Raw genomic sequence first — 27001 nt, 5'->3', positions numbered from 1 at the left:
CATGCTGAGTAAACTAAGCCTGCCCCACTAATTTGATTCATAGGTTGCCTAGCTACACCATTCTAGCCCATGCCCCTGGAATATTCAGGTGGATGCTTGACTCAGCACTGACGTTTCCTGTCGGGAACCAGTTTTTTCCTGGATGAGAATCATCCAGGAAAAAATATGCTAGCTATGACAAGCAGTTTCTTATTTTTGCTTTGCCTGGTCGTGGAATGTTTTACTTCCCAAACTGTGAAAGTCATGATTTCCTGTGTGACCTTTCAGCTCTGAGGATGTTCTGAGATATTGGAATGGCTTTATTGAGAGCTTTTATGCACTTATGGTAGAATGCATCCTCCAACAATGTAGCACCTTAAGTCTCCTCTTTTATAAATGGACCCACTGGGACAGTGCTTTAGCTAAGGCCACTAATTGCAGTAATTGCCAGAGCTGCCTTGGTGGCACCCAGCCTAATCATTTCTTGGTAATGGGGTTGAAAATGGCAACTTGCAGCCACCTCCTCTGCCTATTCTTTGAGGCAACTTTGCTCTAAAATAAAAAAAAAAAAACAATGTGATGATTGTGTTTTTTTCTTCTGATGCACTCATTTTCTTTCCACGAGCCTTTACTTGTTTTGTTTTTCTGTCGCAACGCCTCTTTCAGTGAGTGGTTTTCTATACATTTTCCAGAAGTACCTTTGACAAGGGCATGCACTGGTTGCGTTCAGTTGTCGGTTATATGTGTAGGTGGACAGCAGCAGAGTAAAAGCAGCAGAGCCGGTGCCATGGTCTTTGCTCCAAACATTTTTTGGATGTAATGTAGAAAGTGGAATGTGTGTTTCCTCTTCTCTGATGGATTCATTTGATTGTTCATTTAACAGGAGCAATGGACAGTCATTGACTGTCCCAAAATTAGCTCAATATCTAAAATTTCATCAGCAGTCCCTGGACAGGCAAATCCAAATAGGAGATATGGCATCCAATGTTATGATTTGGGTACAGTGAATAAACATTATAGGCTACAGCATACACAATTACAAACACATGATTGGTCATGTTGCAGCCATATTTTTAGTTTTAAAACAAGAGAAGAGCATTCTCTGATAGTGCTGGGTATTGTACTCCAAACATTTGCAGCTGTAATGGAGAAATCTGACCGGTCGATTTCAGCGGACCTATGCTGTACTACACAATTCTGGTAGATGTCCATTTTTGCCTGATGTTATCTAAGCATAGTTATCCATGTGTGATTGGTGATTGTCAGTGATGTCCCGATCTAGAAAGGAATTACTCATCTTTGATTTTCAAGGATCCAAAAGATTTTTATTTGTCATGTGCACATCTTAGAATGTGCAGTGGCATGTAATGTGACAAGCATCAACAGAAGCAAAAAACAAATGGGAAATATAAAAAGACAACGCAATAAAGAGAAGGTATGAACAAAGGTCAGAGTTCCGGATGGCTTGGGAGAAGAAGCTCTTCCTAAGTCTTTCTGATTTTGAAGCGATACCAAAATCTGACATATACTTTACCCTACGCAGTAGCCTGACGTGCACCTCCCCAGAAATGTTACTTAACATTGCAGCAATGCAGACTGCAAAAACGGTAATTGGTCCGCTTGGCTGCGGCTTGGTAGTGTCGTATCAGAAAGCACAGGGGAGACACTGTGTTTCTCCGTCTCCACTGCCGGAGTCGGTACTCGCTCTGGAGCTAATCCTGTCAGCCTTTAGTAGTGTCATGGTGACTGCTCTTGGCCCATAGTCGGGATGATTCACCCATAATTCTAATCAGAAAAAGTCTTTTAAACTTTATGGTGAAATTCTAAAATAGCAGCATGGTTCGAACAATGTGTTTTCCAATCATTATAGCTGTGTACACACAGTTTTGTGTGAAAATCACATAAAGTATTAATGGGACTGCAGAGTATTTCATATGCAAGCATGTGTGAGCTCGGCATCCTGAACATTTCATGAAATCTAATGATGACCCTACTGGTTTGAAAATAAAGATGGGAAACACACGTGCATTTTGTTTAAGCCTGTTAATGTGTGATTTGTGTGGGTTCTGGTGTGTTTTCGCCACCTCTCTGTGGGTATCTGTACGAAATTGGATTCAGTCTCTTTCCTTTGGGGTCAAGCTGCACTCAGGAAGACAGTCGATGGTCACTGAAGCATGCCGCTGTGTTCTCTCTCTTTCTCTAAAAGACCGAGCTAGCGTCAAGGTGTGGGAGGTGATTTGGCTTCATGATGGTTCTGGTGTCAGAGAGTCCCAGAGCAGCAGAGGTTAACAGGCGAGGGGCCCTACACCCAGGGCCATGGAAGGTAAAGAGAGACACCAGCTGAGGGTTGCTAGGCCTGTCAGAGTATGACGACCTGTCCGCTATGTTTTTAGCTGGAGGAGTAGATGACATTATTACTTACAGCATAGTCTCCCATTACCAGACCTTCCCTCACAGCGCTTTGGAGGAGGGTCTGGCTAGTCCACACAGCATTCCTGGATGGGAGATAAATGTGCTCTGGTTTAGTGGCATTTCTTCAAACCAATCGTAATTGTCTTGGGCAGTGCTAAGCGCCAGACGGAGCCATGGTGCCTCTGCAAAATAGCCTTGAGAAGGAACTTGTTTTGGTGGAACATGTGTACGTTCAAAGGTTGTTTTAGTTGGCTAGATAGTCTAGCTAGCTGTCTGGATTTACCCTGCAGAGATCTGCGGAGCGGTTAACCATAGTCCTCATAAATCCACCAGAGTTTAGAACGACAACTCAAAGAAAGCGGAAGGTAACAGACATCCGGCCAAAAAGAAGGATCTCTGGTGGATTTTCCGGCGGCACCGGAGCAATCCCAAAAGTTGAACGTCGTGGATATAGACCACTCACAGCACATTAACTTCAAAGCACATATAGACAGTGGATGGAGGAACTGTTTAGGGCTGGGCAATATATCGATATTATATTGACATCGATATATAGGGCTAGATATCATCTTAGATTTTGGATATTGTAATATCATGATATGAGACGTGTGTTGTCTTTTCCTGGTTTTAAAGTCTGCATTACTGTAAATTGATTTCATTTTCTTACCAGACTTACTAGCTGTTTATTATTTGCCTTTACCCACTTAGTCATTGTATCCACATTATTGTTGATTATTTATCAAAACTGTTATTGTGTTAATATTTTGTGAAAGCACCAATAGTCAACCCTACAACATTGCTGCAATATCCACATCGATGTATTTGGTCAAAAATATCGTAATATTGGAGTTTCTCCATATCGCCCAGCCCTATAACTGTTCTTTTTCTCCTGCCAGCAGGTCTTTGAACTGAACATTCCCAGAGTCAAGAAGGTGACGTTAGAATATAAATGCAGGACATGAGTTATGTCTGCTGTTGTATGACATGTGTTACATAAGAAGGTGTCATCACATACTGTCCCCAAAGACCAAGAATAAAATGATGTGGTCCACCACTTGATCTGTGCTCTAGGGCTGTCCTCAACTTAATTAATTCTTTGTTGACCTACGTTTCGTTTTCGCTGATCCATTAAAGGGGTACTCATGCATATCCATTAAGCTGGGGAACTCACGAGAGACAGATTCATTCCTTGGATGCTTTACTTATTGGTTACATACTACTTGTCCTATTTAAAAATGTTGGTAACAGCACAAATCGTTTACATTGCTTCAGTTGGGTGAAAGTGTCACATTTGCAATATGTTTAACAACTGGAAAAATCAGCCTTGTTGTTCACTCTGTGATTACATTTTTTTGTACTTTGTTCAGTGAGGTATTGAAAGAGTTCCATCAGCCTGAAGGTGTTTGTGCAGAGCAGTTAAGAGCTTTTGATCGATGACAACAACAATATGTGATGCTGACGGGCCTCCTTCTTTATTCATATTCTTGTTTTGTATCTGTGTCTCTTTCCACAGAGATCTTCTGACTCACACTTTAGCAAATTCTAATGCTCTCTTTGTTTTGTTCTGTCTCCTTCTGTTCTTGTGTTTTCCATGTACCCTGATGCTGCCGGACATCTTCTCACATCCAGGTAAGAACCTCTGTGTTATTTATTACACTTACACCGTCCTCCTCACTACCTCTGTCCTATGGAAATAGAATAAATGCAACTCATATGGCACAGAGGTTTGTGCATGAAGCCTTTCTCTTTATTTTTGTGGGATAATACAAGGCTAAAATATCCATCTTGTGTCGGTGAAGAGTATTTCCTATGTCATGTTCGTTGGCGTTTGCCTAACGTGCTGCTGTTTAGTTTGGCAAAACAGACCAGAGGAAAGGAAACAAAAGACCTGAGTAGAGTTGCAAGTAGGAAGTACCAGGGGTTTGGAACTACAAGTTCTGTTAATTTTCTTCATATTCACGGTTAGATGACTGACAGCTAACAACCTAATTAAGGCTTGGATGGGCTTGATGATAAACAGCTGTTTTAGAAAATCTGGTTCTTTGATTAAAGTTGAAAGTACAAATCTGTGGACATGAACACTAAACGTCCGAGTAGAGCAAAATCAGTGATTTCTTTCTAAACACATTGTACTTGTTAGAAAATATTTGCTAAAAACATGTGAACCGACTGTAGACTGTGGAGTACTGAATTCTGGAGTTAGACTGTTAAACAGTTTTTCACCATTTCTGTGTCAAGTTTTTGGGTGGTATGAAATCATGGTTCAATGACGCACTAGAGTCATGCTAAACATAACCCCTCCCCCACTGTGTATGATGAGTCCAAAAACACAGCTCTTTTAAGCAGAGGACAGCCAATGGTTTCACTACAAGACGTGAAAGGACCTGAAACTTGTTTCCCTCTTGTAATCCATCACAATGGACCCCAGGTCGGCTTTTATTTTTGTTAAAGTTAGTGCTGCATGGTAATACAGTGCTGACTTTTCAAATCAATCAGCCCTTTCTGCTGCATTACCATGCCGAACTAATTTAACATTGACCAGAATAAAAGATGACATGGTGTTGACTTTGATTTATTGCCTCACTGAAGCAGGTTTCAAGGCCTTAAAAAGCTGATTTTCATACTATTATGAAACAAATGGAAGGCAATGGATTCAAGGGATATTAAAGCAATAGTGTGCATGGGTGAAAAAACAACAAACAACTGAACCATTATGTATGAACTCAAAAGGTTTAGGCAGGGTTTAAAATGTTGTGTTAATCAAATTAGTATAAATAGGAAATAAAATTAGAAAAAGCCAACATTATTTTGTACGTTTAAGCATCACGGGTGGAGCGGGGAATCCACATCAGTTATAGAGAGGAAACCTAAACATGTAGTGTCATGACCTGGCTCAAATGGTCATAACAAAGGAGGGAGACAACACCATGTTAAATGTTTAAACAATACTTTATTAAATTAAATTCAACCAAATTAGACCAAATTAACTATACTAGTACAGTGCCTTTTGAAAATGTGTCTGTTTGGAACAGGCCGATTGCTTGCATTGCTGCTTCTAGAATTCTCCAAAACCAAATTGTACTCCAAAATTACTTACAGAAGGACCCCAAACCACTTAATATGCAACTCCATTGTATCGCCTACTACTGACTTACAGTGTACTTCTACATCAGAGCAAGACATTACTACTATATATACCTGAGGGAGAACGTGGCAGATTCAGAATTTAATCACAAAATGTCACAATGAAAATGTGGAGTAATCAGACAGTTGCCTCATGTCCTCATGGCAGCGCGCTACCCATCCGGCCCGTTATGAGAGCCAATCAGCAAATATTTGCGTTAATCAACCACCAGAAACGGAGCAAGTAACCTACAGAGACAATCTCACATTCAGCCGGGTGCCGGACTTTTATAGTGTGTGTGTGTGTGTGTGTGTGTGTGTGTGTGTGTGTGTGTGTGTGTGTGTGTGTGTGTGTGTGTGTTTGTGCAGCGAGAGAGAGAGAGAGAGAGAGAGAGAGAGAGAGAGAGAGAGAGAGAGAAAAAAAACATTGTACGGTTGTCTTTTTCTTCAACAATATTGCATGATATCACCACACAGTATAATGACGCCGGCGTTGTCTCGTGTCGTCTTCTATTATCGATAACGAATTGAACATTTCAGCATATGTGTTTTCCATAGGCTACAGGTTTATTGGCTTGACAGTTAACGTTGAAGCATGGATTTATTCGCGGGGGTATTTTGCCGACGGTAATGTTACTAGTGTTATAAGTTGGCAGTACACTTAATCAACCGGACCCAAGGTGAGTCTGATGAAAACTGCTGTCTTTGCCCGGTCAGCTCCGAGATAGTCTGCATTGCACGCGCACTGTGTTGGATTGAAGCTCCAACATGAGGTTATGTTCTGCCTCTGTGTATAAGTGGTGAATGTACAGCGCGCAGCAAGTTAATACGATATAGTGTCTGGCTTTTGTTTGTTGTTTAGTGTTGGCAAATGGCCTCTTAGCGAAATAATAGACACGGAAAAGCCAGCGTTACGTAGTGCCTATTTCAAAGACAGACGTACACACACACACACACACACACACACACACACACACACACACACACACACACACACACACACACACACACAGATACAGAATGGGATGTGAAAAGCAGTGGAGTCAGTGGTGTAGGGTGTGCCTGAGTGAGTGTGTGTTGGTGTTGTAAAGTGTAAACTCAGCAAAAGGCAAACCGAAGACAACATAACCAAACATAACCTAACCAAACCTTGGTGTGCCTGTGGAGACAGCACAGAGAGAGAGAGAGACCAGACCCAGGTGAGCTGAGTTACTCTAATTAGTAACCTACCAACAGGGGGCACAAGTTAGGACACACCTCCACAATGTAGACAGCAAAAACACTCAAATGACACCAAAGGGGCATCACAGTAGCAAAGTCTGAAAGTTGAAAAATCTATGCAATTATTAAGTAATTTCATGAACAAGCATGAACATGTACATGTATTTAAAAAAACAAAAACATTTTAGCATTAAATATATTTTTACCTCTTGCTCACTGTGACATTTGCTAAGAATAGATTGTGTTGTACAAACAGAAAGTGTAATACGCCTAGACATCTTCACTGTGTAAAAATAGGATGCATTCTGCTGTAGTGTTTCCTACTGTACTGTTTTGCTGGTTATTACAATTATTTTCCCCAATACTTTACTTAAAGCTATAGTGCGTAGTTTCTGTTGCCCCCATGAGGAATTCTAAGTAATGACAACAAACTGTCAGCATGTCTACATGATACAAGCCGTCCGTGATCGCGCATATCCCCCACCCCTCCTCCACGCAGTTGCAAGTAGCCAAGGAGGACACAGAGGATTAAAAAAACATGATGGATTCTTCATAACAGGTAATTATCTTCACTCGCCGGACGACACAATCTTCTGAACATAGTCTTACTGAGAAATACAGAGAGGGTTGTGTGGAGCTGATAGTCTTATTGTAATTAGCTCTTTAGAAACTCATTTGGCAATGGCTTGAATGTAATGGACGTTCATTAATATCAAAAAGTTACGCACTAAAGCTTTAATTATGCAGGGACTGAACTACAATTTGAAATCTCAATGCTACACAATACAGTAATATTTCAGAGATCACGTACATGCAACAGTTTGCAGAGGCCCTTTTTTGTCTCAACATAACATACCCCACTGAACAAAGCCAGGTCCAGTCTTGTATAAAGTACTCAAAAGCAATACTTGAGTAAGAGTACAAGTATCTTCCCAGAAAATGACTTTGGTAGAAGTTAGTCTCCTTTTAGAATATTACTTGAGTAAAAGTCTTAAAGTATCTGATATTTACAGTACTTAAGTATTTATAGCAATTTTCTGATATTAAATGTACTTAAGTAAAAGTAAAAGTAAAAAAAAAACTTTGATTATGAACTTTATGGCCAAAGGTGTGTAATGTTATCTTCATCACCACTGTCGTCGGGGTGATCATCGTCTGTTGCCATGGTGGCAGGGCCTGCAGCAGGTGCTTCCATGACACTATCAGTCATTATGCTTCCTGCTATGCCTCCTCTTCTTCTTTAGTTTTGGCCTATGTTTTTTTTTTTTGCCACTTGGCCACAAACAGGCATCACGTCACCAACTGGAATGGAGCGTACATTATCTTGGCAATTTAGGAGCAATGATTCGCCAAACTTCCTTTTTTTCAGTGTAATAAATTTCTTCTGATTATATTTTGTAGTAACAAGTAACTAAGATGCTTAGGGGAAATGTAGTGGAGTAGAAGTATACATTTTATTTAGGAAATGTAGTGGAGTAAAAGTTTCTGGAAATATAAATAACAAAGTAAAGTACAGATACATGAAAATTCTACTTAAGTACAGTAGTGAAGTATTTGTACTTTGTTACATTACAACACTGGCCAGGTCCATAAAGAAATAGTTCCCCAGTTTAGTGTGACGGCACTTGCACAGAGTCCTGACCTCAACCCCATCTAACACCTTTGGGATGAACTGGAACACTGACTGCGAGCCAGGCCTAAACGCCCAACACCAGTGCTGCTCTTGTGGCTGAATTTAAGCAAAAGAGTGGAGGCTGTTAAAGTTGCCTAATGCCTATGTTTTTTGGGATTGGATGTTCAACAATCATAAACAGTATCGGTGAAATATACAGGTGTCTACATACTTTGTTTTTTTTTACGTAGCGTATCAATCCACTTACCTTGCACTGCAGCTAGATTCACGCAATATCACAAGATCACGGGATCATATATCACACAAAAAGGTTGTCAGGTTGTGGCTAGAAGGGATACAGCTATGGCGAGTTATGAGTTATGTTTAGACACCAAAACGACTAGTTAAGTTTAGGAAAAAGATCATGGTTTGGATTAAAACACTTGTTTCTCGGGTGAAAGTATTAAAATTTAAATATTATATTGCATTAGATTTTGCAAGATTTTGCATAACTTCTGGCTGTAGCTGAATCCCTTTTAGCCACAGCCGTTTCCTCAGGATTTAAAGTGACTATATGTAACTTTTAAAAATTTCTGAAACTGTGAAATTTTTCATCTGATGATCATAAATTACCTGTAACAGGAAACGAGACTAACAGTGAAAAGAATGCTACTTTATATAGTTTTTATTAATGCCTCTGCAAAGTCACAAAATGATTAGCGGCAGGTAGACAGCGCTACAGTAACACATTCTGATTGGTCACAGATTTGGGTGTAACACAGAAAAAGCCTGTGTTAGTGAGTATGCAGGTAAAATGTAGCAGGAGATTTCTTTATATAGGCCTAACTGTATTTTTACTATATTTTATTTGAGAAGTTATCTTTTGTAGTTATGGCTGACACTGGGGCAGGGCCATCACAGAAAAGAAGGAATTAAACGAAGAACAACTAAACAGCTAAAAGGGAAAGTGAAAGACGACGTGCGAAACCCAAGTCACACTCGGTCAGGCTTTCAACAGATTACAATTACGGGATTGTAATGAATCAAAACCCCAAATTGGCCCTCAGGTATGTAATATGTCATTCATAAAATAACTTGAATGTGCAATGTGGTTGTACGTCAGTAGCCTACATTAACCTACGCCCCCCCTTCCATTTAGTGAGGATGTTTTATTCCTTTTCAGTCCGTGTTTGAGTTGGCCTACTATTTTCTTTTCCCTTGTCCCCCTATACTTGTAAAGCGTCCGTGGGTTTCATGAAATCAAATCACATCAAATTTATTTGTCACATACACAATAATACACAGTACAATGTGCAGTGAAATGTATTATGTACCTGTTCCATCTCAATAAAAACAATAACAATAAAATCCATGAAAATAGTAATACTGTATATATAACACAAGAAAATGAGGTGGTGGGTGGGGGGCTAGCCACAGTTTTCATTGCGCAGATGGACAGCCTGAGGAAAGAAACTCCTTCTTGAAGGGTGAGTAACAGTGATCCAGGGTTCTCTCTCCTCTGGTGGGGCATGTGATGTGCTGCCGAAGGTCTGGTCTGACTCTCTTCAGGTTAGCACTGTTAAAATCCCTGGCTACTACGACGGCTGCATCCCTATGTTCAGCCTGGTGGTTAATGAGAGTCTCCTCCCCTCGACTTTCCGGACTCTCTTGTTCTGTCCATGCAGTGAACTGAGCGGTGATCCGCTGGTTGAATTGCATGGTCTAGTACCGAGGGTGTTAGCCATGTCTCAGTGAGGCAGATGATGTTGCAGTTTAGCATGTCCCTCTGGTATTTAATTCTGGCTCTGCGCTCGTCCAGCTTGTTTTCTATTGACTGGATGTTAGCTAGCAGGATGCTGGGCAGTGGTGTGCCCTGTTCCTCAGCTTGTTTCTGATACCTGCCCGTTTACCTCTAGGCCTTCTCTGAAATGCGCTAAATAAATCAAAGTTATTATTACATTGGTTGCTACAACAAACTCTAATTTGCTTTGCTCTGGTGACACAGTGACAGTGATAACGTTACCTGGTTTAGCTCACAATACATCCAGGCTAAATTACCCTATGCAACACTTGAAATGCAACAATGCATCTGTAACGTATTCTCTTATTGTAAATTAATGATATTCTGTCTGAGCAAAACATACATCGCAACTATATGACCTAACGCTAACTCAGTAATACAGTGGGTAATACAGTACCGTAAGGAAAAGACCTTTACGACAGCTGATGGGGTAAAAACACTACCGCTCTTGTCCAAAGGGCAAAATCAAACACAAACTGAAAGTTCCATATAACAACTTTAAATAAATGCGTTTGTGTCTGAATTACCAGCTTACCAAACCAATGAGCGTCCTTTGAGGAGCTACAGGCAGCTACGGGCATGGTTTAGGTGTTTGTGACGGTGATAGACGAATGGTTCATCCATTCACTTGCCAGGTTATTTATGAATGGGCCTGCCCTTTTCCAAATAGTTTCCAAAGAGAGCTTCTCAGATGATTCTGTGTAACAAACCATTTGGTGTGTCAGGTACAAATGGTCCAAAATCAATCCACTTCCTCAGTCAGTCATGGCTTTCCTCCTTTAAAACATATTTTTCCTGTTTGAATGTGTGTGTCAGCTTGTCCCAGAGTTAAAGGAGCTCTCTGCTGGAGCAGCTTGAAGCAGGGCTAACGTTTTCATGTGAGTGTAGTAGGTTTGGGGGACATTAGTCGTGCCAAGGAGAGGAATGTCAGAAGCAAAAGGTGAGGAAACGACATTTCCTGAATCCAGGGTACGCTCGGTGAGTCCAGGGAAATGAGGCGAGTGAGAGAGCCAGGCGGGAGGCGAGAGGGATGGTGCCAGAGCTACAGCGGGGGTGACAGCGTTTACATGAGGCGTGATTAATGGCCATTCTGATTGGCCATGACAGGGCCAGGTGACGCTGGTAGGGTAGGGTGGTGGGGGTTAGGACGCGCTCTCCGAGGACACCTTTTAAACAGCTGGCCAACGGCATCATGGGAGTTACGTGTGTGTGTGTGTCAGTGTGAGTGAGTAATTGTGCTGAGTTGCATCGAGCGCTGTTATGTCTTTTTTTCTGTCTTGTGACATTATTTTCGGTTTCCTGCCGTCACTGGCCCCCTTTCCAGCCACTGCCGCTGACACACACACTCTCTACTCTATCTCTAGGCAAGAGTCCTTCTTTAAGTGTCAGGATAGGTGTCACCATATAACCAATGACTGAATCAAAACTGATATTTTCTAATTACATCCGTCTGTTCTGTTTGTTTTCTGTTACAGCAGACAGATCTATTTTGTAAATTAAAAATGTAATGTTATTCCTTATTACAAATCTGTACCCAAAAGGGGGAAATAGAAAAAACAAAAAGAATAATTATATTTTTTAACAATATTCTGATATAGCCAAAGATTGTCATTTATTTGTGTAAAGCCAGTTACAAAGCCAGTTATATGCTGATGGTGAGCAAGAGTGCAACACATCATAAAATCAACCACAGACTTTGAACAACAACCCACATTAGCTTTCAAGCTCATGTCTCCATCTTATCTTTAAGCACAGACAAATATTTTGTTGCCTCTTGGCTTGTCGATTGAGCTATCTAGGAAACATCCATCAGAGAAAACGTGCGATCCAATGACATTTTCCAGGACATGTAGCTAATGTGCTTCTCAGCATGTTTAAACATTTTGGTTTTTGGACCTTTTTGTTCTTCTGTTCAATAATGAAATATATTCATGAATACAAATGGGGTGATCTTAGCCACTATATAATCACAAGCAAAGAAAATCATCAGTATATTCCTCTTCACCTTTGTCCTGCCTACCTGTTCTAACTCTGAAGGAGACCGCTGATTGTAACCCTAACACTCATGTTTGTAATATACATAATATGCCTAAACCTAACCCTACCCTGCACGTTGAGAAATGACGCCAAACTCGTACCCAGAGCAGTAAAGAGTGGCACCAAGGGGTCTTGATTAAGTGGCTGAATGTGACAAGTTGGGAGTGAAAATGTGTTGGTGCTGCTGATAAATTCAACTTAAACTCTGTTTCATCATTGTCTGCCAGGTTTGAGATGATTGTCCAATTTATTTTTAATCGCATTCAGACTCAGTTTCTTATTTCCTAAAATCACAGATTCTCTTTCACGTTCTCTCATTACAGCCTATCCTTCCTTCTATTTCTGTCTTTATTGCTCTACTCTCTTCCCGTATCTCATCTTCTATCGCTCTTTGTTGATTTCCCATTTTCCTTGATTACCTATTTTCCTGCAGACTTTCCTCAGATTTCCTCCTTCTGTCTTTGTTAACTCTGCCCCCTTCCCTACAATTTATTTTTCCCAGTCTCCTTTCTCTCCTTGCATTCTTTTCCGCCGTGAGACATGTAGATATTTCTCTCGAGGAGGCCTCCCATGCATGGCTTCCCTCCATTCAAATGCAAATGACGCGGGCCAATTATGGCTCAGCATGCAGTTATGTCTGTGTTTGCAAGAGCACATTCAAAGGCACATTGTGTCGGGGGAGATTTGAGTTAGCCCGCAGAGCATTCCCTCTGGAACTGCCAGAGGCAGATAAATTAGGACCTCAGGCTCACAAAAGCAAAATAAATCATAATATTGGAGCGCCGCTGACCCATATTTGTTAATGTGAGTGCTCATTGCCACCTATAGTACTGCCATTGTGGAGCGTGTGTATCGGGAACTGTGACTGCTTCATGGCTGATCGCACCAACAGAAGACATTCCTGCTTTCATTCACATGGATGACAGTGAAATCAGTGTTGTGGCTTTGTTATGGCTTCACACATATCAGCAATTACACAAACTTGCTGTATTCATTCAACCCTTATTTATAGTACTGCAAATAGAGATAGCCTGCTGCATTATAATACTAACCTAAGAAACAGTATGTAGTATATGGATTTATTTATGGTAAAGGGTCAGGGGGCTGGACAGAAATTATTCTAACTGAATCCCCTCTGAGCCTTCTGACTCCTCTACCTTGTCTCCCTCCCTGGTGGTAAAACAGCAAGTCTTCCAACTTAAATGACAAAGGCTTTCTGGAGTTCTGCATGGAGATCAGTGGTGGAATGTAACTAAGTACATTAACTCCAGTACTGTACTTAAGTAAAAATGTTGAGGTACTTGTTCTTTACTTGAGTCTTTTCTTTTCATGCCACTTTCTACTTGTACGATACATTTCAGAGAGAAATTTTGTACTTTTTACTCCACTACATTCATCTGACAGCTTTAGTTACTAGTTACTTTACAAATTAAGATTTCTGCACACAAAACACACGTAGTTTATAAAGTACAATTTTTTATTATAAATTAAACTACCCAACAATTTAACGGCCTACAAGTCCAGCTGAAATGATTAGATCATTAAACACACAACTGTTTGGATCGTTTCCAGTTTCTAAAATGGGAGGATTTTTACTTGTAATACTTTAAGTACATTTTCCAGATAATACTCACATACTTTTACTTAAGTAACATTTTCAATGCAGGACAAAGGTATTTTTCACCTGAATACTTCTTCCTCCACTGATGGAGACTTAGTAGTTAGCACTGTCACTGTGGACTCCGAGCTAGAAGGTCCTGGGTTCAGGCCCCTCTCTGAGGAGTTTGCATGTTTCCTTCTGGTGCTCTGGGTTCCTTCTACAGTCCAAAGGCATGCATGTCAATTTGCTTGTGAATGCTTCTCTCTCTATCTGTGTGTGTGTGTGTGTGTGTGTGTGTGTGTGTGTGTGTGTGTGTGTGTGTGTGTGTGTGTGTGTGTGTGTGTGCCAGCCATGTGAAAGGTGTTCTGGCTTTTGCCCACTGTGAGCTGGGATATGCTCCAGCCAACCATGGACAGGAAAAGTGGGTAAACTGTAAATAATAGATGGATTGATGACCCTTTGAATATATTCAACTTATGTATTGTACAAAGAGGTGACTGTGAATAAACTCTAAATGTAAAAATACTCTCAAAATTCAAAGGGGAAATATATTTCTAACAGATTGGGGATGTTGGTCTTACTCTGTAAGCAAAGACTAAAGTGCTATGTCACCATCGACTCTCTGTGTTCCAGGAAGATGATTTATGGGTAGTTAGGGCTTCCCCTCTCTCCTGCCGAATGATGGATGGCTGGGGTGTCACACCATATCCGGCCTTTTCGCTCTTACCGCCAAGAGCCATGTGGTCGCCAGCTATTTTTTACCGTCCACTTACTCTGATCCGACCCAGGAACCTGCATCACCACATGCAAGGCATTCGGGGGCCAGCCTAAAACCATTAACCCTCATGCTCAATCCATGTTAACTGTGGCCTGACTGATCAAGCATTACATTAGCTGAATTAATAGCCAATGAATTCCAAACACCTGAGGGTAGTTTCCACATGTACTTTCAATATCTTTGAGTACAGGTGCTTAAAATGCAACTTTTTGTCTTCATTTTTGTTCACACCAAAAGCTTATAGAGAAATATAGTCCATATTCCGCCATGCCAAAATTTACTCCTAGGTCTCAAAAAAGCTGGAATTGGTTGACCCTAACCCTAACATTGGTCCACAAACCTTTAGCAGTACACTCTCACTGAATGCAGTCATTTCCTATAAACATGGTGAAAGAGATGCCCCCAAATCAATAAATAATATGTTTTGATCATAACCCCTGCGAAATGACTCGTTTCACTATCAGAAGTTAATCCATTTGGTCCAATACCATTTGGAAAGTCTAGAAGAGCTGCATGGTCATTTAATCCCCATTCAAGTTAGCGGAGCGCTAAACCGGAAGTAGCTGGCTTGGCCGGCGGAGGACTCTAGTCCGCCTACTCTATGGGGCGCACAGTGCTGAAGCAGTGCCGATTATACAGGTCATTTTATCAGTTAAACTTTTTTGGATTCATGCGCCACTGAGCAACTCACATAGGAATGAAAGGGACTCCGCCTCCAATGCTGTATCCAGTTCTTATTTTACATCCATGCCTCCATCTCACTGAGACTCACCCTGGGTCCGCGTCCGCAGCTGCCTGTACCGAAATGTCCACAGAAGTATACTGCACACTGACTGACTAAAAACTAAAACAACACAACTGCTCAACTTGAAGAATCTCAGTCGACTGAAAGGTCTCCGACTGATGATTTCAATCTTCAACATTCAGAGGCAGCCCTACGCCTGTCCCAGGCTGCCTATAGTCCTGTCTTTTAGAGCAATTTGCCTCTCATAGAAAATGAATTTGCGGTGGGTTGCTCCACATTGCTCACAGCATTCAGTGTTTTCTACTTATAGGCCAAATAAGAGCAGTTTGATTGCCTGTCAGAGGAGGCACTCTGCAGCCAGACACAGTAATGTCGTCCTAAAAAAAGACACTCAAACTGAACATAAATAAACGCTTAAGACAATAGATCAACAATAGACAGTAAAATTCAGTCTAAAATCAAGTGTTACTGCTGCTGGGACGCTACTTACTGAATTCATCCTGTGTTGTGGATGATTTATAATACTGGTTAATATCTTATTTGGAATGTGCTTCATATGCATCTCTGTGCCCCAGTATTGAGGGTGCTACCATGGAAACTGCCATAATAATAACAGTAAACACAATAAGGTGTATACATGACTCAGTGTCTGAGTAATATCAGCAGATTCCAGCAAATGTATCGTATTCAAGTTTTTTTCAAACAGTGTAGGAGGTTTTCTAGGATGTCAGAACGACGACATGTTTACATGTACTGAATACAGAAGAGAATACTTGAACCAATCAAATATTTACAAAACACTTGTGTTCATTGTTTGCACCCATATTAGTATTTAACTTATTTAATCCTGAAATATTTATCATTAAACATCCCCAAACACAAGCCCTTAACCAAAACAAATCTTTCCAAATACATTTAAATATTTGTTTGTTGTGTACTGAAATAGCATGTCACATGACATGGTAAAGAGACAAGTAAGTGATGACTGCTTTTCAACGTAACCATGCTATTCTCAACAAGTTGTTGTTCTGTATTACTTATCTAAAGTGTTGTGTAATGAATGTTACTTTGTTAAACAGACAAGACCATGATTGTTTTGGTGTCTCATGTACTTTTCTCGTGAGCGAATCTTGCAACACGATAGTCTATTATAAACAATATGGAAGCCATATTAAATATGATATAAATTAAGGATGGGAAGATCCACCGATTTGCATCGGTGCACGGAAATAAAGTGCACGACGCGAGCGCACTGATTAAAAAGTGTGCACTGAATACAACTTGGGATGGACTTTTATTTTATATATAGTAATCACTTATATTATTGTGAGTAGCAACCCGGTCTCACGCCAGTTTGTGAAATGGTCACGTTATTTTGATTTATTGATTCGTGTACAGGTCACGATTTTTGAACGTGACCATTTCACGAACTGCCATGACACTGGGCTGTTCTGGGGGACGCAACAATGGGGAAATGAAACGCCACAACAGGGAAATGAAATGCCACACACCGGCCACAACAATGGGACAGTTGTGGTTAGGAAAAGAAGAACGGGGAAAGAAACCGTCACACGCAGGAGATGCTGACAACAACGGGACGGTTGTGGTTAGGAAGAGAATAACGCGGAAAGGAACTGCAACACGCGGGGCACGATCTCCGGGGTGAAAGTCCTGTGTTGTTTGACCCATCCACCACCCCGACCAACCTCCCTGCGTGGATTTTCACCTTATCAATACTACTCGCTACCATAATCGTTCTGTGATCACGAAATATGCTTCCCATTGAAATACATTACTTTAAAAATTCGTGCTCACCACACGAAAATAACGACATTAACGTGTTCAGTACATGAATCAATAGATTCAATAATGTGACCATTTCACGAACTGCCATGAGACTGGGCTGTGAGTAGAGGGTGACCAATAGTTTGTTACCAATATTTCAATATTTAGCTTGATTCCTCCTCTCTGAACCGTTTCACTACCTCACATCACTGCTGCTGTGGCCAGTGTCGCTGCTGCAGAGGCCGATGTTTGCCCGGCCACACACACATACACACACACACACACACACACCTTGGTGTTTCGTTCATCTGTATGTAGCCTAATCTCTCCGTGCATTAACCCTCCTGTTGTCTTCAGGTCAAATTTGACCCATTTTTAAAATCTCTATATCAGAAATATGAGTTTCTTTTTAACCATATTACCCAACAATATGGGTACAAATGGATGGTTCCCTGCAACGCTCTCCGCAAGTACAATTACTGATCATTACTTTCTTTGAATTTTGAGTGTTTTTTATAGCATTTGAAAAAAAATGTAAATAGTTTAAAGGTATCCTAACTAAACTTTGACATACTGTACACCAGTCTCGGAAAGTCTTAGGAAAAGTATTCCTAATTTCAGCCTTTTTAACTGAATAATTAGGTATAACTTCATATACACAAGGTTTATTGACCATGAATTCCAAAAATAAGAAACTATAGTGGTTAGAAGTTGGTAATAGTGGCAGAGATGTTCACAAGTCATTTTTTGGAAGTCAAAGTCGAGTCTCAAGTCTTTGAGCTCGAGTCCAAGTCAAGTCTCAAGTCTCTGGCCATCTGATCTGTCCCTAACACTGTATTGTTAAATCTTATGAATTCAAAGCATGTCCTGTAGCTACCATCCATAAGTACAGTATCAAAATCAGTTGTAGGATAACATTATGGAGTCTACTTAACACATCCCTCTAGCCCTCGGACCTGGTGAAATATTAACCTAAGTCTGTCACATCATATGGATACAACTATAAAGTTACAATTTGCCTGTTCCCAGCATTAGCACAACACTTTGTGATGGTTAGCTTGTTACCTGTGACGATATATGCTAAATGTAACGTCTATTTCCCTCAAAAAAATGTCTAATGTCGAAGTGGAAATCAAGAGAACAGTGGGCAGCGTCACACCAGTTACAGAACAACATGCATCTCAGTCCAAATTACGCACAATAAGCAGTTTGAACTCACTGATGTAATGCCATTTCTTTTCTAAGTGTCAGTACGCTCACTGAAACTGAGTCCAGCGCGAGGGAGATCCGACTCAGATGAGGAGAGGTTAGTGAGCCCAGCGTCTCCACGGCAGGCGACAGTGCGCATGGATCCGCTGCACCACGCATGGATATAATAATGAAATAGTAAAAAGGACTACAGTAACAGAAATATGTGCAGAATTAAGACAGTCAAGACGGCCCAGTGTTTGGTGGACCGGGTACATGTTGTTCACTTAGTAGCGACACAGCGTTTGTTCCTGGGGAGATGGATCCGTGCGTCCCGCCTCCTGTGCGCCATGGATGTCTGAGTCTCAGCAACTACTAACTATAAAGATACAATTTGCCTGTTCCCAGTATAAGCACAACACTTTGCGATGGTTAGCTTGATACCTGTGACGATATATGCTAAATGTAACGTTTCTTTCACATTAGCAAGTGACTGACCTATCTGGATGCGTTTTGAGATGCCTGATGAAGTTTGACGTTGTTGATCTGTTGCCACACACCTTGCATTTAGCTGTTCGCTTACTGCCACTGTTTACGACGTTATTGAAAGCAACACTAATGACAAAAGGCACAACTCTGAGTGTGTGCACATAGGGCATAGCACATGCGTTACGTTGCACATTATGGCAAAGGGCAGGGGACATGCAGCTCGTCATATGTTTCCCCAACGTATATGTGGCAATAAAAGAAAATAGAAATACATGAATAAATTTAGATTTAAAAAGCAATAATTGCATGAAAGCAGGTTGTTGACAAGTCTCGAAGCTCGAGTCCGAGTCAAGTCTGAAGTCTTTTGGGTCGAGTCCGAGTCAAGTGTGAAGTCAGCTGTTTGTGCGACTTAAATGCGACTCAAGTCCCCATCTCTGGTTAGTGGTAGTGGAAGTGAGAAAATGTGTCAAAAACATTGCAAATAAGTGTCAAAACAAAGGGACAAAAATGTCAGAAAAAGTGTCAAAGTCATCGAAAAAAGTGGTTTTGACCCGAGAAGACATGGTCGGTGGGAAGACCACACACAGGTTAATACAGTTGAAATGGGTGGCAGCAGCAACAACATCCATCGTGACTTGAGGAAGTTAATCAGCTGAATGATGGACGGTAGGGGAGGTAGAAGCCTATGTTAATCCAGTAAAGTTTGAAAGGGAAATGGTCAGTTGGGAAACACCAACACTCACGTCATCACACTGACTCTGACCAATGGTGGAACTTTGTCACTCATTGACACAGTTTTGCATTCATAACTCCTCATAACTTCTTGTCCTGAAGTACATTGTTGTCTTGTTATTTTTTGTCATGTACTGTACTGTCTGCGAAACTGTCTGTGTATGATTGATAAACAAAGCATGTGTTTGTATGCAGCTGTTGTCAGTGCTTCTTACCCAAGACAAATTTCCTACGGGACAATAAAGTTTCTTATCTTAACTCCGGCCCTCGCCCTCGTCCAGCCAATTCCCTGTGTCATGCATTTCCCAGAAATACCTAACACATTTTAACTTTCATTTACAAAGAGAGAGACCACTCAGAGGCTTTCTCCATTTCCCCCCTTTCTTACCCAGTTGTGGATGATTAAAGTGGCAAACATTTGGTCAATCAGCACATTTGACTCCTCAATAGTTGTTGTCCTCTCATGGTTTTGAGGCTGTATTTATAAAGCATGTTTAAGTCTATGAGTTCCTAACTGGCCTATTAAGGATAAACCTGTAAACCCAAAGATGGATGCTTCAGTCCTAGCTTTCTAAGAGCTCCAAGTGAACAGTAAATAGTACTATAGTACTAATGCCAGCTTCCAAACCAGTGAAAAAGGTTAGGGAATAGCCCAACATGTGTCATGTCATGTAGCATCGTAGGATATCACAACTGTTAGTAGATGCCAGTCAAATCTAATATAAAATAGAAAAGTAATGGACACAAAGGGCTGTCATTAGGTGCTGATCACTGGAAGTAGACTTGAAAGTAAGAAACAAAGTGCCACACACTCTGGCTCCAAATGCATTTCTTTATTTATTCTGACGATGTTTCGGCCGAAACATGCCCATCAAATGTGCCACTCAGAGGAGCGACTGTGACCTCACTAACTAAGAGAACCAATACAGAAGTCCTTGCAACTGTCCCCATGAACTTGACTAAGATGCATACACATTGTACAGACTTTAATTGGCTTTTGGTGGTATTTATTTGATAAAAGCTACAATAATACATTACATGTACCTTTAGTTATTTGCACCATAAAATGTAACCTTGCACAATATTGCCTCTGTGAGCTCTCGTAAAGTGCATTGCCATCCACAGCAGAAAGGTCCACTCTGACTTTTACCTTAGCATTTATCTTATCGTAATGTGAGTATAGCCACTGTGGAGAGATGTGAGACTATCCATTGTTGCAAAATGAGAGCATTGAAAGAAGATGTAAATAAATAAGTAAATAATAATAATAATAATAAATAGGTCAAAATGGGAATATGAAGAATAACCTCTTGTTTCGCCAATGCACCTCTTCATTTGTTCACAGTAAAACCGACTTCTTCATTGGTCGCAGTCATATTTTCTTTATTTTTTCATTAGCAACTCAACCTGAAATCTATGACACTGCAGCAATGTTCCACATTTGAGATTCCACATTTGCTATACAACACCTTGCATACAGTATATGTCAGTGTTGTTGTGCACATCCATTACATATACTATGCAAATCTCACTTAAAGTTGCTCTCAGTGGCGTCATGAGTCGGCCTGTGTCAAGAGGAAACTCTTACTGGGAACTTTTTATGCCCTGGATGATAACTCTTCAGAAGGGTAAAATAAAAGAGATTCTATGGAAAGACTTAGGACCCTTGATTCTGTCTTTCCCCTTCTCCTCTTTTAACAAAACTGTCACACAAGCTGGTTCCCTGCATGTGGAGGCTTGACAGCACACACTTTGTGCCGGACAGTTGAGATGATGAAAGGTTAAGGTGTTAGCCAGCAGCGGTGGACTTGGTCGAAGACGTCCCTGGGTGGTGACTGTGCTGTGGATGCCTTTATTCATGATTCATCTCCTCTCTTGCTGCCAGGCATTCTGTCTTCCTGTCTTATTTCCTTTCCTTTACCTTTTGTAAGTACATTTTACTGTGTGCGGTGCACACGGCGGGGGTCATCGAGGAAACAGCTAACCATTCGCTCCCTTTTCCTTTCACCCCATTAAAGCATCGCTGCGAACCCCGTTGATTCCGGGCGGAGAGAGATGTCTTCTACATTACAGTAAACTGCTGGCTGTTGCAATATTCATGGACTTGAGCTTGGAGTGTAGCAGGAACGATATCGCTGTAAATAGTAACTGGAGACCAAGGGGAGTCAGGCTTGACTGGATTTCCATTTCACAAGTCCACTGTTTCCTTTTTCCTCCCATCTTTCTTCCCTTTGTTCATTCTGGCATGTCGCTGCCACCTTCCTTCCTCTGCCTGTCTGTCTGCCTGCCAGGGGAGGCAATCAGCTGATATTAGCTCGCTTTCACACTTTGAAGATAGGTTGAGATTCACACTTTGCCTGTTTTAGGAGAAGTCACTATCATGAACAGTAGCTTGTGTGATTAGACAATTAAAATGTGAGCCGATAGCGCTGCAATCTGGCATGGAGTGTTGTGACAGTCTTTTTCTTCACTTTCTCTCTTTCCGACTCTTTCATCTTCCCTGACTGGCCACGGACTTTATAGTTTATAGAGTTTAGGCAGGTGGTTGTTCTGGGTGGAGAGAGAGAGAAATGGCTATTTGTGGCATGACTGCAACCCTCTGCACAGCTTCTTACATTACATGCAGACATGTGGCTGAAACGCACTGCAAACCACAAGTATGAGCTTTCTGCCCTCACTGAATTTCACCGAAGTTTCAAAACGACACCGTGTTTGGTGTCACAGTGGGCAGTGATTGGCTAGCTGCAACACAGAAGGAAAGAAATAGGACAATGTTCTATTTTATAGCACAAACAGCAATGCAAGTAAGGTTTGTAATGCTATGTTGGGAACAAGCTTGTTTCATTTTGGATTTGAAATGGGAGTCAATGACAGCAGATGCTTGAGAATGCAGTTGGCAGTGCATTTAAATTACAAATGTCTGCATGCAGGGTTATTCTTCCTTCTCTTCCAAGCCAGGGCCCAGTGACGCCAGACATAGCTGATATATTCAGAATTTAAATTCTGATAATCAATACCTTTGCATATGTAGTATACTGTCTTTCTTTTTGGTATTTCATAACCATTTTGTACATGAAGGAATCTACAGACAGCAGCCAAAAAGCAGCAACTTCAGGTACGACAAAGGAAGGACAGTGACAGCTAAAAACTTGTGTTAACCAGACAGTGCCTCTCCCGGGCTGTCAGCTGTTCTCTCGGCAAATTAGTCTCCCTACAGTGGGAGGGGAGCGGAGCGGAGCGACCAAACGGCCCGCTGCTGCTCATTAGCTAACGTTGTTTACTTCATTAATCCATTTACTGTGTTAATGGTCTGAGGATGGGAGTAGGATTCGGTATTCGGATTCGGCAGAATCTTAACCAGTGGATTCAGAATTCGGCCGAACCCGAAAAATCTGGATTTGGTGCATCCCTATTTAAGTCATCTCAAATATTAAGTAGTCTAAAGTTGTTTTTAATTAAGTCCAGTTTTACTTTTTTCAAGGTCAGTGCAATATTACACATCTTTTTTGGTGCAATTACACGGGTCCCCGCCTTCGTTTATATATGCTATTAGAATAAGTCAATGAGTAATGTAGCAGTTTCAGAGTGATTATTTTAAATTAACTGCTATTAAAGTGGCCATATTATGCTAATTTTTAGGTTCATAATTGTATTTAGAGGTTGTACCAGAATAGATTTCCATGGTTTAATTTTCAAAAAACACCATATTTTTGTTATACTGCACATTGCTGCAGCTCCTCTTTTCACCCTGTGTTCAGGTCTCTGTTTTAGCTACAGAGTGAGACTTCTCACTGCTGTAACATCTTTGTTAAACGAGGGCACACTTCCAACTTTGCGTGGAATACCTGCAGAATAGGGACATGTAAGTAGTTCTTTTGTAGATTATGGTGAACTATTGTGTGTTGTAGCAGTGTTTTGCTATTCAGAACGAGCTAGCATGCTAGCGCTAGCATGCTACGGTTAGCAACCTCGTTTCGGCGTCAGTGACGTAACAAGCCCTGCAGATTTTGAACAGTTCACCCGGAGACTGAAGGCAGGACACATTCAGAAACCCGTACCTCACTCAAAAAAGCATGGATGGTTTTTTTCCAAGTTTGTATGCGAGTGGAAGCACCAGAGACACAAAATAACACCCCAAATCCCAGAAAAAGTGATTTTTTTCATAATATGGGCACTTTAAGTGAATATTGCACAGATCCTTATGATAGAACGAAGGGGGCTGTTCATTTGAAAGCATAGAAGTTAAAATGCACAACCATGCATTGAACATTTTTTGTTGTGATTTAATGCAGTGCATTACATGTGTTACAGCGCATAGTGGCAAGATATTTTATGGCACAGCAAGGCCAGGAGATGACTGTAGAGATGAAACATAGATCATAGATAAATCATAGATAAATCTGAGCAATGATGCAGATAAAGTGTCAAGTCTGTCACAGGATGGACTCGAATTCAAATCCATAAACCAGGCAGAGTTCAAAAGGATTAGGCTGAGGCATCAAAATGACCTGACAAAGGCAGAGCCAACAAACAGACAATAGCCTTAACTACAAGAAACACGAGGAAGGACACTTGAGGCAAGGGTTAGGGTTAGGGTAAGGGTTAAGGTTAGGGTTGGGTGCCTGAAGTCGACGGTCGCAGCGCTGCCTTGAAGTTGACGGTGGGGGCTTAAAACACCGTCGAGCGACCAACGTCACCGGGGTACAAAACCATCTGGCAACAAAGTCCAGTGAGAAGGGGGAATATATACTGAGGGAGGCGGGGAGACAATCAGACACAGGTGAAACCCATTATGGCAGGTGATCTCACAGATGGGAAAGCAGACAAAAGCTGTGTGAAAAACTTTTCCCTATCACAGAAATAGTGCACTCTATAGTGTGGGCGCCACAATGCACAGCTAATCTGAATGTGCATATGATTTAGCCTACATTTGACTCCCGTATACCACAATGCAACACAGTTGTGTTTTCCCGGAGGTGAAGAAGAAGCAGAAGTCACCGCGAAAACTGAAAAGGAAAAACGGAGCAGGCTTTTGTTTCTAAACATTAGAAATGTTACATGCAACATATATACAACCTTTTACTATTCTCCTGAGCGCTCCGTTTGTTTTAGGGACGTATTAGAAGTATTTTTGTTTGAGTTTGTTTACGTGATGCCTCCATCGCACAAATAACCGACACATCTCCTGACGCAACAAGGTTTTCAGTGTAGTGTCCAAAATCTGGTTTGGTTGTTCCCTATATAGGTCACTATTTAATAAACACTCTATAGGGAATAGTGAGTGAGTGAATGAGGGAACGGTTTCTAACACAGCTAAAGAACATGAAGCGACCTGAAACGAGACAGTGCGAGCTTCAACATAAAACAGGAAGTGACAAATATTGACTAAAAATAAATTTAAAAAAGCATAAACTAATTGTTGATGCGGGACATGACACAAAGTGTAAGTGTTGTATCTGAAGACATAAAAATCTCTTTACTGTACACGGTTTACTGTCAGTTATATTATAAAATAAGAATATCATTAAAAACACATTGTGTACATTTCATGCCAAAAGAGGAATAAAGAGGAAACCCCCTACGCTCATGTTTTTTTTTTCATTTAGACTTGTTTTTGTATTTAATAGTAAGCAGATTTTTTTTTATTTTGATTAGCAAGGGGAATGAACTTTGACCTTGAAGGTGTTACCCTCCAATGCATGCACGTGCTGCTCTGAGGCAGAGAATTCCCAGAGCTCCCAGGTTCCTGTGCCGTGCCCCTGGATGTAGACCTGAGCAATGAAGCTGCAAATCATGGCCACTGAGGATACCTGCAAAATCACTGCAGCTGTTCACAAATATTGCTTTGATATTACAGTCCCTTTGATGAAACACCCTCAGGGCTTGGATTGCATTTAGCCTTTAAAAGGGCTAAAAAATCTCCAGCTCTACTTTTAAGCAGAGACAGTGGCCTGGAACAGTGTGAACTCTGTCCCCAGGGCAAACACAAGTACATGAAGCTGCCAAATACTACAGCCAAATCAAAATCTATTAGGTACAGACACTTTACAGCCTGTAAAAATAAACTTTTTGATGAGGATTTTGGGTGTTGAAATGACAGCCTTGGCTATAGATATTCAATTTTGCAAAACTGACCGCACGCTATGTCGTTTGTTCCCTCTCATAAGTATTGTGAAAAAGGTCAGACAATGATCGACCAAAATACACGTTTTAAAGTAAGTAGAAACTCCATAGGTCTTTCAAGACATCCTCTTTAGCAAACAGTCTGAATGGCCAATAATTTACTTGAGGTAAAATGTGTTCTTTACAGCTTGAAAGGTTGCTTCCTTTGTGTGCATGCAACACTTTTTGTACCTTTTGATTTCAGCAGCGGGTCAATTATGCATATTAACTCCGGAGGTTTTCGCCAAGCCATTAGGTGCCAGCGTTTGTCTTTTACAAGGCACACCATATGGATTTTATTGATCGTGAGTGGTCTTAACAGAACACTTTAAGACCCACATAAACATTTACTGTAACCATGTACCCATTTGGACTCGGGAGCATTCATAATGCAGTGCTGCTAAATCTAAATTAGTCTAAGTGTCTGTGCAGATATTTCTGCCTATGCAGCTCATCGCATCTTGATGTTATTTGTTCTGGAAGCGTTTCAGCAGCCATGATTACTCTGATATGTTGTAACTCACTTCTAATGTCTTATAACTTGTTTCCCACTGCAAGCAGAGACTGATGGGTATGGACATCATTTCCTATCACGAAGTGAGGAGTGATAAATATAAAAACTTTCACAAGTATGTTAGAATTATGACATGGATCTCTTAATTATGACTTATAATAATAATAATAATAATAATAATAATAAATATATATAATTTACAACCATATTGCACTATGTCTTACAGATGTTATTTAGTAAGCCATTATCCTAACTTAGTTTCTCCTAGTTAACTAAATCATCTTAATATCATATATAGGTTACATAATATAATATGTGACTAAATGACATAATAGAAGATTAGCTGTTAATGACTTAAAAAGATAAAAGGGTGACAAATCTTTCAGTTACAAGATGATGATTATAGAAAACGGAGATAGTTTTGATTTCCAATGCAACCTTGCCTTCTAGGATTATGTTTATATCAGCCTGTTCTCTTGAACCCTTCGTTCAAAAAGCTACGAAAAGATAAGCACTGTAATTCTGAAGCATTCCACGTTTTTGTTTGCTGTATTCACTACATTGACGGCCCCTGTATAAGAATGCGTCTGGCTGCGTAGGGAGGAGGTCAGGGTGGATGGGTTGACTTGCATGACTTTCCAGCCAGAGAGCGGAGTTCACTTCTTGGGGAAAACTAAAGCCTTTCCCCCAGGAAATGCTTGTTCTTTGGGAGTATTTTAATCCAAACCACAATCTTTTCCTAATCTTAACTAGTCATTTTGGTGCCCGATCTTAACTTTCGTCACGGCAAAACGCTCATATTTTGTGGACAAAATTTAACCGT

The 27001-nt window shown here is 40.8% G+C and overlaps 1 protein-coding gene and 1 long non-coding RNA gene across 3 annotated transcripts in view; one reads left to right on the top strand and one right to left on the bottom strand.

Annotated features, from left to right (window-relative positions):
- ptprga (protein tyrosine phosphatase receptor type Ga) overlaps window positions 1-27001 on the top strand; it is a 511734-nt gene that overhangs the window by 160366 nt on the left and 324367 nt on the right. The window lies entirely within an intron of this gene.
- The window catches only part of LOC116034499, a 12207-nt gene continuing 10615 nt past the window's right edge, over window positions 25410-27001 (bottom strand). The window contains exon 3 of the long non-coding RNA XR_004101118.2: window positions 25410-25421. This is a non-coding gene — a long non-coding RNA (uncharacterized LOC116034499). The remainder of the gene's footprint in view (window positions 25422-27001) is intronic.

This window comes from Sander lucioperca, chromosome 6 (genome assembly GCF_008315115.2).
Source record: "Sander lucioperca isolate FBNREF2018 chromosome 6, SLUC_FBN_1.2, whole genome shotgun sequence".
In the NCBI taxonomy this organism is placed as follows: Eukaryota; Metazoa; Chordata; class Actinopteri; order Perciformes; family Percidae; genus Sander; species Sander lucioperca.
Note: the sequence above shows the minus strand (reverse complement) of the source record. Positions and strands in the feature narration are given on the sequence as shown.